The sequence below is a fragment of the Bombina bombina genome, chromosome 4 (assembly GCF_027579735.1).
Source record: "Bombina bombina isolate aBomBom1 chromosome 4, aBomBom1.pri, whole genome shotgun sequence".
Taxonomy (NCBI): Eukaryota; Metazoa; Chordata; class Amphibia; order Anura; family Bombinatoridae; genus Bombina; species Bombina bombina.
Window position 1 is genome coordinate 272,786,268 of NC_069502.1, and position 17,501 is coordinate 272,803,768.

Sequence of the window (17,501 nt, forward strand, 5' to 3'; positions counted from 1 at the left end):
GTAATCTTTTTTATTTTTTGTAATTTAATGTTTTTTTTTTTGTAATTTAGTTTAGGTTATTTAATTGTAGGTAATTGTAGGTACTTGTAGTTAATTGATTTAATTTATTTATTGATAGTGTAGTGTTAGGTTTAATTGTAAATCCTAAAATAGCTACAATATAATTATTCGTTATATTGTAGCTATATTAGGGTTTATTTTACAGGTTAAGTATTAGCTTTAAATAGGAAGACTTTAGTTAATAATATTTATATTTATTTTGTTAGATTAAAATTATATTTAACTTAGGGGAGTGTTAGGGTTAGGGTTAGACTTAGCTTTAGGGGTTAATACATTTATTAGAGTAGCGACAAGTTCCAGTCGGCAGATTAGGGGTTAATAAGTGTAAAATAAACAGCAACAAAGGGGAAAAGAAGTTTAAGGGAGAGTAACCACGGCTATATTTAGTCAAGCAACTAGAAAGCTAGTGTTCAGTCAATTAGCCCCCAAATCAAGCGTGTCCCCTATATGATTGTGTGCAGACAAATACTTTCTTGGTCCCGAGGGCTTTCCCCACCCCAGAACAGGACCAGCGAGGCTAGTTATCCACCGCTCTTGCGTAACCCAGCAGATAAATAAGTGAATCACTTGAATAAAAAATGCTGGAATAGTTGGAGGTTCACAGACTCATACCTTGTGTCCACTGCTGGAATGAAGGGCAGTCTCCGGAGGTCGTGTGGCCGTTAACCTTCCCGTGCTGCAAACACTACGTCAAACAATTTCCAGCTTGTGCGGTATCTCAAGTGAGCTCCAACACTTGCGGTAGGTGGCTCCTCCTTCCGTCGGCGTCCCAGGTGGTGGGTGTGTATAGCGGTCAGGTTAGTTGTGCGTATCAAGCCGCTGTGCTGCACTAATGGCCCATGAGAACAAAAATAGAAAATAGGAGCACAGGCAGCGGTACGTGCACTTAAAAATATTTAATGACAAGAAAGCGTCAGGGCACAAAGAGTGAAGAACAATAACACATATGTCAAACAAAAATGTGAGAGGGGATAAACACCCCAGGGTAAATACTGACAAGAAAAAGTCTAACAGGACAAGCTGCAAACTAACAGGTACCTGTTAGTTTGCAGCTTGTCCTGTTAGATTTTTCTTGTCAGTATTTACCCTGGGGTGTTTATCCCCTCTCACATTTTTGTTTGACATATGTGTTATTGTTCTTCACTCTTTGTGCCCTGACGCTTTCTTGTCATTAAATATTTTTAAGTGCACGTACCGCTGCCTGTGCTCCTATTTTCTATTTTTGTTAATAAGTGTAGGTAAGGTAGCGGCGACGTGGGGGGGCAGATTAGGGGTTAATAAATATAATATAAGGGTCGGCGATGTTAGGGGCAGCAGATTAGGGGTACATAGGGATAATGTAGGTTTCAGCGGTGTACAGAGAGGCAGATTAGGGGTTAATAATATAATGCAGGTGTCAGCGATAGCGGGGGCGGCAGATTAGGGGTTAATAAATGTATGATTAGGGGTGTTTAGACTCAGGGTTCATGTTAGGGTGTTAGGTGCAGACTTAGAAAGTCTTTCCCCCATAGGAAACAATGGGGCTGCATTGGGAGCTGAACGCTGCTTTTTGCAGTTGTTAGGTTTTTTTTCATCCCAAACTGCCCCATTGTTTCCTATGGGGGAAATCGTGCACAAACACGTTTTAGCTGCTTACCGCTACCGTAAGCAACAATGGTATTGAGGGTTGAAGTGGCGGTACATTAGGCTCAACGCACCCTTTTTGGAGCCTAACGCAGCCCTTCAGACAACTCTCAATACCAGCGTTGCCTTAAGGGTGCGTTGGAAAAAAAAGCGGCGTTAGCTACGCGGGTCTTTACCGACAAAACTCTAAATCTAGCCGTTAGTATTGAAAGCTAACCCTAGGTAGGCTCATATGATTATTTCTAAGCCCTTGAAAGCTTCCTATGCATTTTGACAGTTTTTCACAGCTAGGCAGTGCTAGTTAATGTGTGCCATATAGATTACATTGTTCTCAAGCCCATGGAGTTACTTATAAATCAGCACTGATTGGCTAAAAAGCAAATCTGTCAAAAGAACTGAAATAAGGGGGCAGTCTACAGAGGTTTAGATACAAGTTAATCACAGAGGTAGAAAGTATATTAATATAACTGTGTTCGTTATGCAAAACTGGGGAGTGGGTAATGAAGGGATTATCTATAGTAGACTGTCCGCTAAAAGTGGATAAGAAATATTTTATATTGTTAGTTTGTGACTGGCTAGTATATATTGTATTGTTCATTTAGAGATCTCCTTCATTTAGTATTGATATTTTTCAGGAATTTTTGGTATAAAGATCATCAATGTAATACATTTATTTTTTCTATTCTATGTGTTTTCTGAACTTGTGAAATAATAACTGTATATAATTTGAGGCAAGAGTATTTTATTTAAGTCTATTTTTCTTCTTAATTTGTCAACTTTAAAGATATCAAACCCAATATTTTTCTTTCATGATTCAGAATTTTCACAACTTTCTCATTTACTTATATTATCAAATATTCAGCATTCTCTTGGTATCTTTTATTGAAAAGTAGGGATGTAAGCTCAGGAGTACATGTGTCGCTACATCATAGCAGTCTGCAAGAGCACTAGAAAACTCCTGATTTTAACAGCCAATAGGATTTAAGCAGCTCTCATCCTATTGGCTGATTTGACAATTTGAGCCAATAGGAATGCAAGGTACCCCAATATAAAACGGGTACCTTGCATTCAAGCTTCAGTGTGCGGCAGATGATCGCATGAAGAGGAGCCTCTCAGATGACTGTGACGCTGCCCGAAGACCGCTCCGTTGTATCAGAAGACCTGCATCTCCGTGAGAAGACAATAGAAGATGTCCCACACTGGGATGAAGATAATTGCCCGCCTGGATTAAGAAATGTCGCCGCCTGTATGAATGATTAATTTTGGACTTCAGAACGGTGAAAACATTTTTTGGGGTTAGTGTTAGGTTTTTTGGGGGGAGTTTTTTTATTTTTAGATTAGGGATTTTTCCAATGGGCAGCAAAAGAGCTGATTGCCCTTTTAAGGGCAATGCCGATACAGATGCCGTTTAGGGGCAATGGGTAGTTAATTCTTTTTTATTTTTGGGGGGTTTGTGTGGGTGGGGTTTTAATGTTAAGGGTTAATTGTATTTATTTTTAGGTAAAAGAGTTGATTGCTGCAGGGCAATTCCCTACAAAATGCCCTTTGTAGTTTAGTCTTAGATTAGGGGGTGTTTTTATTTTGGGGTGCCTTTTTTGTTTTTATAGGGGTATTAGATTAGGTTTAATTTTTATTTTTATTTTGAGTAATTTCGTTTACATTTTTTATGTAATCTTAGGTTTTTTATTTTTTGTGATCTTAGATTTTTTTATTTTATGCAATCTTAGATTTTGTATTTAAATTAAAGGTTTTTATTTTTTATGTATTGTTAGAATTTTTTATTTTAATTTTACATTATTTTTTATTTTGGTATTTTAATTAATTTATTAGTTTAATACATAGTAACATAGTAACATAGTAGATAAGGTTGAAAAAAGACTGATGTCCATTGAGTTCAACCTATACAAATCTAAAATACTTACAAAAAGCTCCAGTTAAGCTTAAATAAACCCACTAAAAGGTGACCCATTTAATAAAAGCAATCATATCCATGAATTTTGTTTATATACAGAAATGTATCCAGACTATTTTAAATGTATCTAGGGTATAGGCATTCACTACCTCCTTTGGGTATGATTTCACAATTTTATTGCTCTAACAGTGAAAAAAAACGTTTCCGTTGCAGGAGATTAAATCTCCTTTCCTCCAACCTTTAATTGTTGACCTCTTGTCAGAAACAATTTTCTTGGAATAAACAGAGCTTCTGCCATCCCTGTATATGGGCCTTGAATATATTTATATAAAGTAATCATGTCACCTCTCAAGCACCTTTTTTCCAAAGAAAACAGACCCAGTTTGGCTAGCCTCTCCTAATAGGTTAAATTCTTCAATCCCCTTATTAGCTTTGTGGCCCTTCTCTGAACTTTTTCTAGTTCTGCAATATCTTTTTTGCGATCGGTCCCCAGAACTGCACTTCATATTCAAGGTGAGGTCTTACCAGGGCTTTATATAGTGACAGAATTATACTTTCCTCCCTTGAATCAATGCCTCTTTTAATACATGCTAGTATCTTATTAGCCTTTGAAGCCACTACCATGCATTGTGCACCCATATTTAGCTTGTTATCTATTACTACTCCCAAATCCCTTTCCTCCTCTGTTTGGCTAAGTCTTGTCCCATTTAAAAAATATGTTGCCTGCTAATTTTTACTTCAAAATGTAGAACCTTGCATTTTTCCGTATTAAATCTAATTTTCCATTTACTTGCCCATACTTCTAATTTTAGCAGATCCCTTTGTAATGAAAGTTCATCCTGCTCTGACCTAATGACCTTACTTAACTTAGTATCATCTGCAAAAATAGAGATGTTGCTATTTAATCCTTGCTCTAAGTAATTTATAAAAATATTAAAAAGAACAGGGCCCAGTATTGATCCCTGGGGGACTCCACTGATTACCTTTGTTCAATCTGAGTATGATCCATTTACTAATACCCATTGCTCCCTATCTTTTATCCAGTTATTTATCCATGAGCTAGCATTTTCAGATATTCCCAGTCCCTTAATTTTGTGCATTAATCTCTCATGTGGCACTGTATCAAATGCCTTTGCAAAATCTAAGTATATCACATTAACTGATTCCCCTTTATCTAAATTTTTACTTACTTCCTCGTAGAATCTAATTAGATTAGTTTGACATGATCTATTTCTCTTAAAACCATGCTCATTAGAACTCATAATCTTGCTTACACAAATATTCTTATCAATATAATCCCTTATAATCCCTTCAAATATCTTCCCCACTATTGATGTCAGACTAACTGGTCTATAGCTTCCTGGATCATCCCTGCTTCCCTTTTTGAAGAGTGGCACCACATCAGCTTTACGCCAATCTTGGGGTACCATGCCTGAGGATAATGAGTCTTGAAAAATTAAGAGTAGAGGTTTGTCTATAACAGCGCTAAGTTCCCTTAACACCCTTGGGTGTATTCTATCTGGGCCTGGAGTTTTATTTACCTTAATATTATCCAGTTTTTTCCTGATATCCTCTAAACATAACCCAGTTATTGGTATGTACTGGCATGTTCTATTTTGTTTCAAAGTATCATCCAATGGTTCCTATCTTGTGTATACTGAAGAAAAAAACTGGTTCAGTTCCTCAGCCTTCTCCCTGTCATTATTTATCATGTTACCCTCCACGCATTTTAATGTACCTATATTGTCCTTCTTAGATTTTTTGCTATTTATGTACTTAAAGAACCTTTTAGGGTTAGACTTAGAATCCTTTGCAATTAATTTTCCATTTTCAATTTTGGCTAATTTGATTGCTTTTTTGCATGCATTGTTACATTCCTTATAAATATTGTATGTTTGAGTCTGTACTATTTTGTTTTAATAATTTAAATGCCCTATAACGTTTTTTTCCTAATTTTCTCTAACACATTTTTATTCAGCCACAACTCTTTGATTTTTTTTTTTTTATAACCATTGGTATTTATTGATATTTATTTATTTAACAAAGTTTTAAATATTATCCATTTATCCTCTGTATTTTTATTTTGAGAATACATTGTCCCAATTTACTTTATTTGATGATTTCCTTAAATGTTGAATTTTGCTTTCTTAAAATTAAAAGTCTTAGTTAAACCTTTAAGACACTGCATATGAAAAGAGATTTCAAATGTGAACATATTATGATCACTGTTATCCAAATGTTCTTTGACTTATATGTTTGATATTATATCTGTATTGTTTGATAGCACTAAATCCAATATAGCTTTACTCCTAGTTGGCTCCTCTATTAATTGTGACAAGAAGTTATCCTTGAGAACATTAAAAATATATCCCCCTTCGCTGAATTACTAGTTTCATTGGCCCAGTTTATATCAGGGGGTAGTTAAAATCTCCCATAATTACAGCACTGTTATTAGCAGCCTTACCTATTTGGATAAGTAGTTGAGTTTCCTCCGGGTCACTATGTTGGGGGGTGGGGGCTTGTAGCATGTTCCTAGTAATATTTTTTTAGGATTTTTCTCCCCACTCTTTATTTCAACCCACAGGGTCTCTACATTGTCACTTGTATCATACATATCTTCTCTTATTGTAGGTTTAATATACATGCAGATTCCTCCACCCCTTTTATTATTCCTGTATGCCCTAAGTTAACTGCCCAGTCATGTGAATCATCCCACCAAGTTTCAGTTATACTGATAACATCATAGTCCTCTTCTGCAACTAAGAGCTCCAGCTCTCCCATTTTACCTGTCATGCTTCTTGCATTTGTTGTCATACATTTAATTTTCATGTGCTTTCTGCTGCTACTTGGTGTGCTTTCCTCTATACTTTCTAATGTGACATTTCTTAAGTCATCCCTTCCTTGAGATATTAAGGGAGTGACATATTCACAGACTGATCTCTCTGTTCTATTGTGTTCTAACTGACCCTCCCCCCCCCCCCTTTGCTTAAAAGGTTCTCTAAACGTGCTACCATCCTTTAAAGTCTTTTTTTATTTTATCTAATTGGGGTTAATGTAGGGGGTGTTAGGTTAGGGGGTTAGCGATTAGATTAATACTTTACATTGTGGGGCGATGGCGGTTTAAGGGTTAATATTTTAAATAGGTACTTTACATTGTGGGGATGGAGGATTAGGGGTTAATAGGTTAAATAGGTAGATTGCATTGTGGGTGTGGGATATTAAGGGGGTTAATATTTAAATAGGTACTTTGCTTTGTGGGAGGATGGCGTTTAGTGTTAATGCAGTCTCATTGTTAGTTGCGATAAGGGGGGGATGGTGGTGTAGTGCTAATACATTTTATTGTTAGTTGCGATGTGGGGGATGACGGTTTAGGGGTTTATAGGGTGGCGGATTAGGGGTTAATAAATTTTATTGTTAGTTGCGATGTGGAGGGATGGTGGTTTAGAGGTTAATACATTTATTATTAGTTGCGATATGGGGGGATGGCGGATAGAGGGGTTTTAATGTGTCAGGTTTATTTTTGGGAGGCAGGTTAGATTTCAATGGGAAATAGGTCTCAAAAAGCTCCTTTTTCCTATTTTATACCTAGTTGAGCTGGGTATAATTTTTCTTAATGTGTATTAACGGTTTGCGCGGTCATTGGAAACCTGGTATTATTTATAGATTAGCGGCTTCTGATACTTTCTATGGGAGACAAAAATATTTTCAGTAGCCTGAGTCCAGTTGCCGAAATTGAGGTATAAGGGGCCAATGGAAGCAGTCGGTGAATGATATTACTTCCGACAACATATTTATCATTTTACGAGCGCACACAAACCTAATTACGGATTATTAGAAACGAGCCCTTAGTCAGCTGTAATGATCAACCTGATTCAGGGAGCTGATTACATAGATATTAACAAAGAAAAGTTGTGTAAGCTAAAGATAATAACAATTTGTACCTGACTAGTGGCTAGATTACGAGTTTTGCATTATGAGGGGTGCGGTACTAACTTGCACGTTGTTGTCACCGCTCACTTACCTACAGTGCTGGTATTACAGGTTTTTATAAACCCGGCGTTAACAGGCAAGAAGTGAGCGTGTTCCAACTAGCCAATAGAATGCAAGCTCAATCCTATTGGCTGATTGGATCAGTCAATAGGATTGAAGTTCAATCCTATTAGCTGATTGCATCAGCCAATAGAATATTTTCAACCTTAATTCCGATTGGCTGATAGAATTCTATCAGCCAATCGGAATCTAAGGGATGCCATCTTGGATGATGTCACTTAAAGGAACATTCATTCGGGAAGAAGACTTTGTTGGAAGAGGATGCTCCGCGCTAGATGTCTTGAAGATGGAGCCGTTACACGCCGGATGGAGGAAGATAGAAGATGCTGTCTGGATGAAGACTTCTGCCCGTCTAGAGGACCACTTCTCCTGGCTTCGTTGAGGACTTCTTGCCGCTTCGTTGAGGACTTCTCCCGGCTTCGTTGAAGATGGATGTCGGATCTTCAAAACTGTAAGTGGATCTTCAGGGGGTTAGTGTTAGGTTTTTTTTAAAGGTGTATTGGGTGGGTTTTATTTTTAGGTTAGAGTTTGGGCCGCAATAGAGCTAAATGCCCTTTTAAGGGCAATGCCCATCACAAATGCCCTTTTTCAGGGCAATGGGGAGCTTAGTTTTTTTTAGTTAGGGATTTATTTGGGGGGTTGGTTGTGTGGATGGTGGGTTTTACTGTTTTTTTTTTTCAGGTAAAAGAGCTGATTTCTTTGGGGCAATGCCCCACAAAAGGCCATTTTAAGGGTATTGGTAGTTTAGTTTAGGCTAGGGTTTTTTTTATTTTGGGGGGGCTTTCTTATTTTGATAGGGCTATTAGATTAGGTATAATTAGTTTAAATATCTTTTAATTTGTTTTTTATTTTGTGTAATTTAGTGTTTGTTTTTGTAATTTAGGTATTTGTATTTAATTTAGTTAATTATATTTAATTTAGGTAATTTAATTATAGTGTAAGGTTAGGTGTTACTGTAAGACAGGTTAGGTTTTATTTTACAGGTAAATTTGTATTTATTTTAGGTAGGTAGTTAGTAAATAGTTAATAACTATTTAGTAACTATTCTACCTAATTAAAATAAATACAAACTTGCCTGTAAAATAAAAAGATAGATACAATGTAACTATTAGTTATATTGTAGCTAGCTTAGGGGTTTATTTTATAGGTAAGTATTTAGTTTTAATTAGGAATTATTTAGTTAATGATGGGAATTTTTTGTTAGATTTATTTTAATTATATTTAAGTTAGGGGTTGTTAGGGTTAGGTTTTGGGGTTAATAAATTTAAGATAGTGGCGGCGACGTTGGGGGCAGAAGATTAGGGGTTAATAAATGTAGGTAGGTGGCGGCGACATTGGGGATGGCAGATTAGGGGTTAATAATATTTAACTAGTGTTTGCGAGGCGGGAGTGCGGGGTTAATATGTTTATTATAGTGGCGGCGACGTTGGGGGGCGGCAGATTAGGGGTTAATAAGTGTAGGTAGGTTTCGGCGACATTGGGGGCGGAAATTAGGGGTTAAAAAATATATGTAGGTGGTTGGGCGTTGTTGGGGGCAGCAGATTAGGGGTTAATAAGTATAATGTAGGTGTTGGCGATGTCCGGAACGGCAGATTAGGGGTTAATAAGTATAATGTAGGTGTTGGCGATGTCGGGGGTGGCAGATTAGGGGTGTTTAGACTTGGGGTTCATGTTAGGGTGTTAGGTGTAAACATAAATTTTCTTTCCCCATAGGAATCAATGGAGCTGCGTTACGGAGCTTTACGCTGCTTTTTGCAGGTATTGGGCTTTTTTTCAGCTGACTCTCCCCATTGATGTCTATGGGGCATTTGTGCATGTAAAACCAGCTCACCGCTGACATTAAGCAGCGCTGGTATTGGGAGTGCGGTATGGAGCTAATTTTGCTCTAAAACGCTCACTTCTTGCCTTTTAACGCTGGGTTTTATAAAAAACCTGTAATACCAGCGCTGTAGGTAAGTGAGCGGTGACAATAACGTGCAAGTTAGTACCGCACAGCTCATAACGCAAAACTCGTAATCTAGCTGGATTTGCAGTACGGCTAAAAAAGTGTGCGGGACAGCTGTACCTACAAGACTCGTAATTGCAGTGGTAGTAAAAAAGCAGCGTTATGAGCCTTAACACTGCTTTTTACTCATAACGCAAGACTCGTAATCTAGCCATAATCTAGCCATAGCTTGGTCTGTATTTCCTTTTAAGGTGGTCACAAAATGTGAGAAGATTTCTTCTCATATATCCAATTCAATATTGTTGAACTTGTGATACGCTATGTGGCGCCCCCTATTTTTACTTGTATTTAACCCTGCATGTCAGCTGCTCACTCACATACCGCCTTATGTGGCTTCGGAAATAGTTCAGGTCTTTATGTCGGCAAGACTGCGCTATTTCTGCATGCCTTCAGAAGTGAGACATGCAGTACTAGTGCAGCTATGCAGCTGTCGGCAAAGGTGAGCTAGTAAACCCCTTAATAGCTGTGCAACGTACAGGTATGTTGGAACTTAATGGGGTTAATAGTCATTTAAATAATGAATGGATAAAGCAATTTGTTAGGCACATTTCTAAATATACCAGAATATGTAAATACACTAAGCTAGCAATGAGGCAATACCACTGGTCTTATAGAAGGTTTAAAGTGATTATAAATTTCACATACATACAAATGTGCATATATAGAAATAGAATGGAATAAAAAAAAACTTGTTTTAGCGCATCTCCAATTACACTAGATAAATGAAAGTATATGTTAATATATGTAAAAATTGCAATCACTTTAACAATTTACCATTTTGCAATGAAATATGTATACAGACATATGAGCATATATATCTGTCTGTCTTTATGTCTATCTGTCTTTCCGTTTGTCTGTCTTTATGTCTGTCTATTTATCTATCATCTATCTATGTACTCGTATAATTCACATTTTCCACTACAATCTATGGATTATACAGCTAAAAGCTGCTCACAATCTCACGTATGAGAATGATTTTTGCTTATGCTAAAGTGCTACTGAATGAATACTGATTGATTCGCCTTTTGAGTATTACATTAAATCTACATTAAAATTGACTAATGGGAATGTGGCAGTGAATACCAACACCTGAAATGGAGATTATAATTATTTCTTTATTTATACTATCCATTAAGTCTCTCAAGCCATTCTACATATTTGAATTCCATGACTGTATTTACTCGCCTCAAGTAGCTCAGCTGGGATGCCGCTCATATAGCAGCTGCTGGTCCCACCTCCCTGTACCAGAGATGGGTATAACCACATTTAGTCGCTTTTATTACTAAATCACGTGCCTGTAAGGCAGCAAAGCAGCATTAGCAGGCAGCGAAAAGCTTCTTTTTCCTCCTATTAATTCCGCAATTTCAAACAAAATGGTTTTCTGTTCATTTTGAAGTGGTACTTGTTAAAAAAAGGAGCAGACAGAGATCTGGGTTTCTCCTTTGAGAGTGAGAAGGATGCAGCGTCTGCTTGATTATCATTCAAATCAAGCTGAGAAGCTCTCGTAACTGCCACATTAAATCACCCTCCAACAGGAAGCGTTGGGAGACATTTACATTGCACAGTATACATATTAATAAATACCCTAGCCACCGTTGTTTATGTGAACAATAGTTATTTCTGAACTGAGGCAGAGAAAATTAAATTCATTCTATTAATGATGGTCTTTGTTACTTGATAAAAAATGAAATAGTTTTTTTGCACAAGTTTTGCAAAGGAAAATTATTATTATGATTATATAAACAGCACCAACATTTTACGCAGCACCATACAAAGGTACACTACAATCCGAAGGGTACAATACAATGAAAAACTTACAATGAGAAGTTATGTAAGACTACACTACACTTACATTGACAAAAATAAACAAAAGGAGAGGAGCGGCCTGCCCTTGAGCACAATTAGTTGTAGATGCACTTTTATACAAAGTGAGCTACATTTAGAGAGGCTCTCAAGCGTACAAGGGAAAAAACTGTGTAAGACACAGCAGGAGAGGAGAAAGAACTACATTACTATAACAATGGTTTTGTTTTATTGTAGGATGTGTGAAATGATTACAGACAAAGCTTGAAAGAGATATAGGATAGCAAAAACAATGGGATATTGTGAACAAACATAGAACACATTATTTGGAAGCGCAGATGAGAGCACATCAATAAAAACTGTTTTACAGGATTTTGCAGTAATGTAGTATAGTTATTAACAAATGTATCACATTTAAAAATAAACCACTTAATTCTATTTCTGCATTCTGCTTTGTTTGTATTTTATTTATAGTCTCTGGCACATTGGTCCCTTAAAGTTGTTAATTTATATTATGACAGAATTTGTATTATTAAATGCTAAGTAGGATTTGCAAAATAAGGAGAGTTGAAAGTGTGATGAGAGTGGGAAGTGATGTCACTGGATGGGGGCGTGGTTTAGGGCCGTTATTGTCTATGTCGCAGTTACCAAGTTAGATGTGTTGTATAAGCTGTATACTTCTATGCTCTGCAATAAAATAGAGTTGTACCTTCTATGCTGTGTCCTGCATCTCATGACATGGTGTCAGAAGTTCTTGCCTGTGCTTCTGTTTCCTGATTAATGACGATGTCGAAGTTTACCCCACCTGAGCCTTTTGATTTCTCTCAGCCTGCAGCTTGACCCCCATGGCGTCAGCGGTTTCAACGCTTCAGGATTGCTTCCAAGCTGGACAAGGAGAGTGGTGAAGTACAAGTTAATTCTCTTTTATACTCTATGGGGAAAGATGTGGAGCCAGTATTCAATGCTTTTACTTTCCAAGAAGGGGAAGAATTTGACTTTGAAATAGTTATGAACAAACTCAGTGCTCTCCTTGTGCCCAAAAGAAATGTGATTTATGAGAGGGCTTGTTTCCACAAACGTGCTGAGCGTGTGGGAGAATCTGTGGAGTCATTTGTGCGCAGCCTGTATGAACTAGCTGAATTCTATGAGTTTGGTGTTGCTAAATAGGAGCAAATCAGAGACATAATAGTCATAGGAATTGTAGATGGTGAAGTCTCACTGAAGCTACAGTTGGAGGCTGATTTAACATTGGATGGGGCTATTAGGATGGCCCGCCAGAGTAAACTGGTGAAAAAGCAAAGTGCTGATCTGAGGTCTGAGAGTATTGTGTATGAAGTGCAGCAGTTCAGAAGAGCTGCTAGTGAAAGGCACAGTGTGAGCGGTAGACCAAGGGCAACAGATAGGCCCAGAAGCAGATGGGTGCAGCATGCTCGCTGCACGTGGTGTAACCATACCCATGATCAGAGTGTTGTATGCCCTGCTAAAGACAAAAGATGTAGAAAATGTAACTGAATGGGCCATTTTGAAGTGGCATGTAAAACTGAATACATTAAGGAGATGCAGGTAGTAAGTAACCAGGAGGGTCAAGAAGTGTCCTTTGTAGGGTCTGTTGTTGAACGGTCTGGTTCAGATGAAGATTGACGGGTTACTCTTACTGTAATGGGAGTCAAAGTTGCCTTTAAGATTGACACAGGAGCAGACATCACTGTTATGTCCTTTGCAGCATTTATAAAACTGCCTCGACAGCCTCAGCTGGCGAAAGTTACAACAAAAGTTCATAGTCCTGGTTGCCACATCGATTGTGCGGGGAAATTTCTTGCCAGCAGCGAGTACAAGCAGAGGAAATTCACCATGTGGTACATGTGAATTAGAGGTCAGTGTGTTAACAACCTAATGAGCAGAAAATCAGCCTGTGGTTTGGGCCTGGTCACCAGAGTGAATGAGATTTCAGAAGACATATTTGGCGAATTTGGCCTACTGAATTGCAACCCAGTCCGAATATCACTTAAAGGTGACGCAGTCCCATACAGCATTACCAGTCCTCATAGAATTCCGTTCCCGCTCATGCCTCAAGTGGAGAAGGAACTTCTGCGTATGAAGAATATGGGAGTTATTGAAGAGGTTGTTGAAGCAACTGACTGGTGTGCCCCCATTGTGCCTGTTGCGAAGAAAAAACGGGAAGGTACGCATCTGCGTAGACTTGAAAAGGCTGAATGAGGCGGTAAAGAAAGAGAGACATGTGATGCCAACACTTGAAGACATAGCTCTGAAATTGGCTGGGGCAAAGTTCTTCTCTACACTGGATGCTTCCAGCGGCTTCTGGCAGATTCCCTTTAGATCCAAAGTCACTGACTACCTTCATTACACCGGTAGGTCGGTTTTGCTTTTGCAGACTCCCCTTCGGGATATCCTCTGCTCCTGAAATCTTTCAAAAAGAGATGAGTTCTCTCCTAAGGGACCACGAGGGCATGGCAGTCGTCATGGGCGATATTTTGGTGTATGGGTATACATTGGAAGAACATGATCAGCAATTGAGCTGTGTGCTGCAGACCATTTTAGAGTCCGGGCTGAAATTGAATAAGGAGAAATTCCATTTTAGGAAGGCTGAGTTATGTTACTTTGGGCATTTTATCAATGGGGATGGCATCAAGCCAGACCCTGATAAAATCCTTGCTATTGAACAGATGAAAAGTCCTTCTGATGTACATGAGCTGAGACAAATATTGGGCCTTGTGAATTATGTGGGCAGGTTCCTTCCAGATTTATCCACAACACTACACCCTATCACAGAGTTGCTAAAGAAAGATGTTGCCTCGGTCTGGGGACCTTCACAGGAAGAATCTTTTGTGCAGGTCAAGTCCCTGCTGGGGTCTGCCCCAGTGTTGGGGTTCTATGACCCTTCTAAAAAGACTGTGGTTAGTGCTGATGCGAGCAGTTATGGGTTAGGGGCCGCTCCTCCTGCAGTTGAATGAGAACAAACTACAGCCCATCGCCTACTCTTCCCGTACACTGACGGCTGCTGAGTCTAAATACGCCCAAATTGAGAAAGAGTGCCTGGCTGCCTATGAGCGCTTTCAGTGTTACCTAGTGGGTTTAGAGAAATTTAGTCTGGAGACTGACCATAAACCGCTACCCCCTCTAATCAACTCCTACGATATTGCCAAAACACCCCTAAGATGCCAGAGATTTCTGATGAGGCTGCTCAGGTTCAACGTTCAGGCAGTGCATGTGCTGGGGAAACAACTGGTAGTGGCAGATACACTTTCCAGGCTCCCACTGGCTGCTACTGAGGAATCATCAACGGAATCAGATGTGAAAGTGTATGTAGATTCAGTTCTGGCATCCAAATCCATTTCGTCAGGAAAGCTAGAGCAAATAAGAAAGGAGACATATTTAGATACTGAGCTTCAAGAAGTTATTAAGTACATAAAAGAAGCTTGGTCCGAGAGCCGGGCAGCCTGGATGTCTTTAAGTTCTCACCAGTCAGAAAGGTTGCAGCTCACGGAGCTAGATGGGTTGGTGCTGTTACAGGACCGCATCGTTATTCCTGTTAGCATGCGGCAGGAGATGTTAAGCAGGATTCATGATGGCCACTTGGGCATTACAAAGTGCAGAGAAAGGGCAGCTACGGCAGTATGGTGGCCTGGGATCAGTTCTAACATTGCAAGCCATGTGTCAAAATGTGCCTTTTGCCGGGAACGCCGGCCTACTCAGAGAAGGGAGCCCTTGATTTCTACTCCACTGCCTGCAGGCCCGTGGCAGAAAATAGCTGCTGATCTGTGCGAACTGCACGGGAAAAAGTACCTAGTCGTGATTGACTACTATTCCAGGTATTTGGAGATTGCACCCTTGAATGAAATCACAAGTCAAGCCATTATCACTCGTCTCAATTGCTTATTCGCCCGGTGGGGCATACCAATGGAGTTAGTGAGTGATAATGGAATGCAGTTTGCTTCCACTGAGTTCTTTCAGCAGTGAATATGATTTCGTCCATTCTACGTCGAGTCCACATTATCCGCAGGCCAATGGAATGGCTGAAAGGGCAGTTCAAACAACAAAGTTCATTTTTAAGCAGTCTGAGCCGTATCTAGCCCTCTTGGCCTATAGGGCGACTCCCATTCAAGCCACGGGCTTTAGCCCGGCACAGCTGATGCTAGGATGTCAGATTTGCACCACTTTACCCTCTGTGGGTGTCTTCCAGCCAACTAGCTCTGTTCCTCGGGACGAGGTCCTTAAGAGGGATGAAGAGGCTAAAAGGGGCTATTGATTCTTCTACGACAGGAAACACTCTGTGAGGCCCTTGCAGGAGCTGAATATGGGGCAAAGTGTCAGAGTTAAACTGGATGATGAGAAGAAATGGAAGATGCCTGCCATGGTAATTGGACACTCTCGAAAACCAAGGTCTTATGTAGTCCCTACTGATGGAGGGACAGTCACCTGAGAGACATCTTCAGCCAGTACCTGAGAGTTTGGGACTGGATCCCTCAGTACCACTGCCGGTGGGATCCCCTGTTTTAAGAGGGGTGCCTTCCCCTCAGCAAGATCACAGCAGGGATACTTCTTTGCTTCCAGCAGACTCTCAATCACCTTCTTATGTATCAGAGGACAGTTCATGTAAAATGACATCAAGTGGAAGAGTGGTGAAACTTCCAGCCCGATATCGGGATTAGCACTAGTTAGAGCAGTGACCGGAAGTATGGGCAGAATAATCCCATGGTCACTGTGGACTACGGTAGTCTACCCCGATGTTCAAGTCAGGATTGTATTTCAGGTCTATATATATTCTCTTTAACTTGTTATTTGTTGAATACTAAACAAAACTATTTCTGTATGCTTCTTGCATACCTTGTTATTTGATGTATTAAAAAAAAAAATGTATGCTTTGTCCTTTGAAAAGGGGGAAGATGTGATGAGAGTGGGAAGTGACGTCACCGGATAGGGGCATGGTTTAGGGCCGTTATTGTCTATATTGCAGTTACCGAGTTAGATGTGTTGTATAAGCTGTATACTTCTATGCTCTGCAATAAAATAGCGTTGTACCTTCTATGCTGTGTCCTGCATCTCATGACAGAAAGATTAACTAAGAAATATTTTGGTTTTGTAATACCAGATTGGTGCCTGATAGTGACCTATATTATAATGTTGTTCATTTGGTTTTTTTCAGATATAAAAATGAATAAATACTACAAAATGAATATATACTACAGTAATAATAATAATAAAAATACATACTTGCATATATTTTGTTTTATGTTTTCCTTCTTCATTTTCTTTTGGGGCAAGATTTTCAAGTGCTACAAGAAAATATATACACCTAGATTACGAGTTTTGCGTTCGTGTTTTAATGCTGAAAAAATGTCAATTTCAGCGTTAAAACAGCACCGCAGCCATTACAAGTCTTGTCGGTATAGCTGTACCGCAAGCCTTTTAGCCTGTAACGTAACGTCAGTCCTGCACACGTAAAAATTATGTTTTTTCATGGGACTTCCATAGCGCTGCCATTACGAGTTTTGTGGTGAGGCTAAAAAGCTTGCGTTGCAGCCTATACTGATAAGATCCATTCCGCTATCTAAAAGCAGTAGTTATGGGTTTTACGCTACAAATCTGTTACATAAAACTCATAACAAACTGATACAAAGTACACTAAACACCCATAAACTACCTATTAACCCCTAAACCGAGGCCCTCCCGCATCACAAACACTATGTTAAATGTATTAACCCCTAGTCTGCCACTCCCGACATCATCACCACTATAATAAAGTTATTAACCCCTACACCGCCACCCTCCCGCATCGCTAACACTATTTAAATATTATTAACCCCTAATCTGCCATCCGCCCACATCGCCCCCACTATACTAAAGTTATTAAGCACCACCGCCACTATAATAAACCTATTAACCCCAAAACCGCAAGCCCCCCACAACGAAATATACTAAATTAAACTATTAACCCCTAAACCGAAAGCCCCCATATTGCAATAAACAAATTTAAACTAGTAATCCCTAAACCTAACGCCCCCCTAACTTTAGATTAAAATTACAATT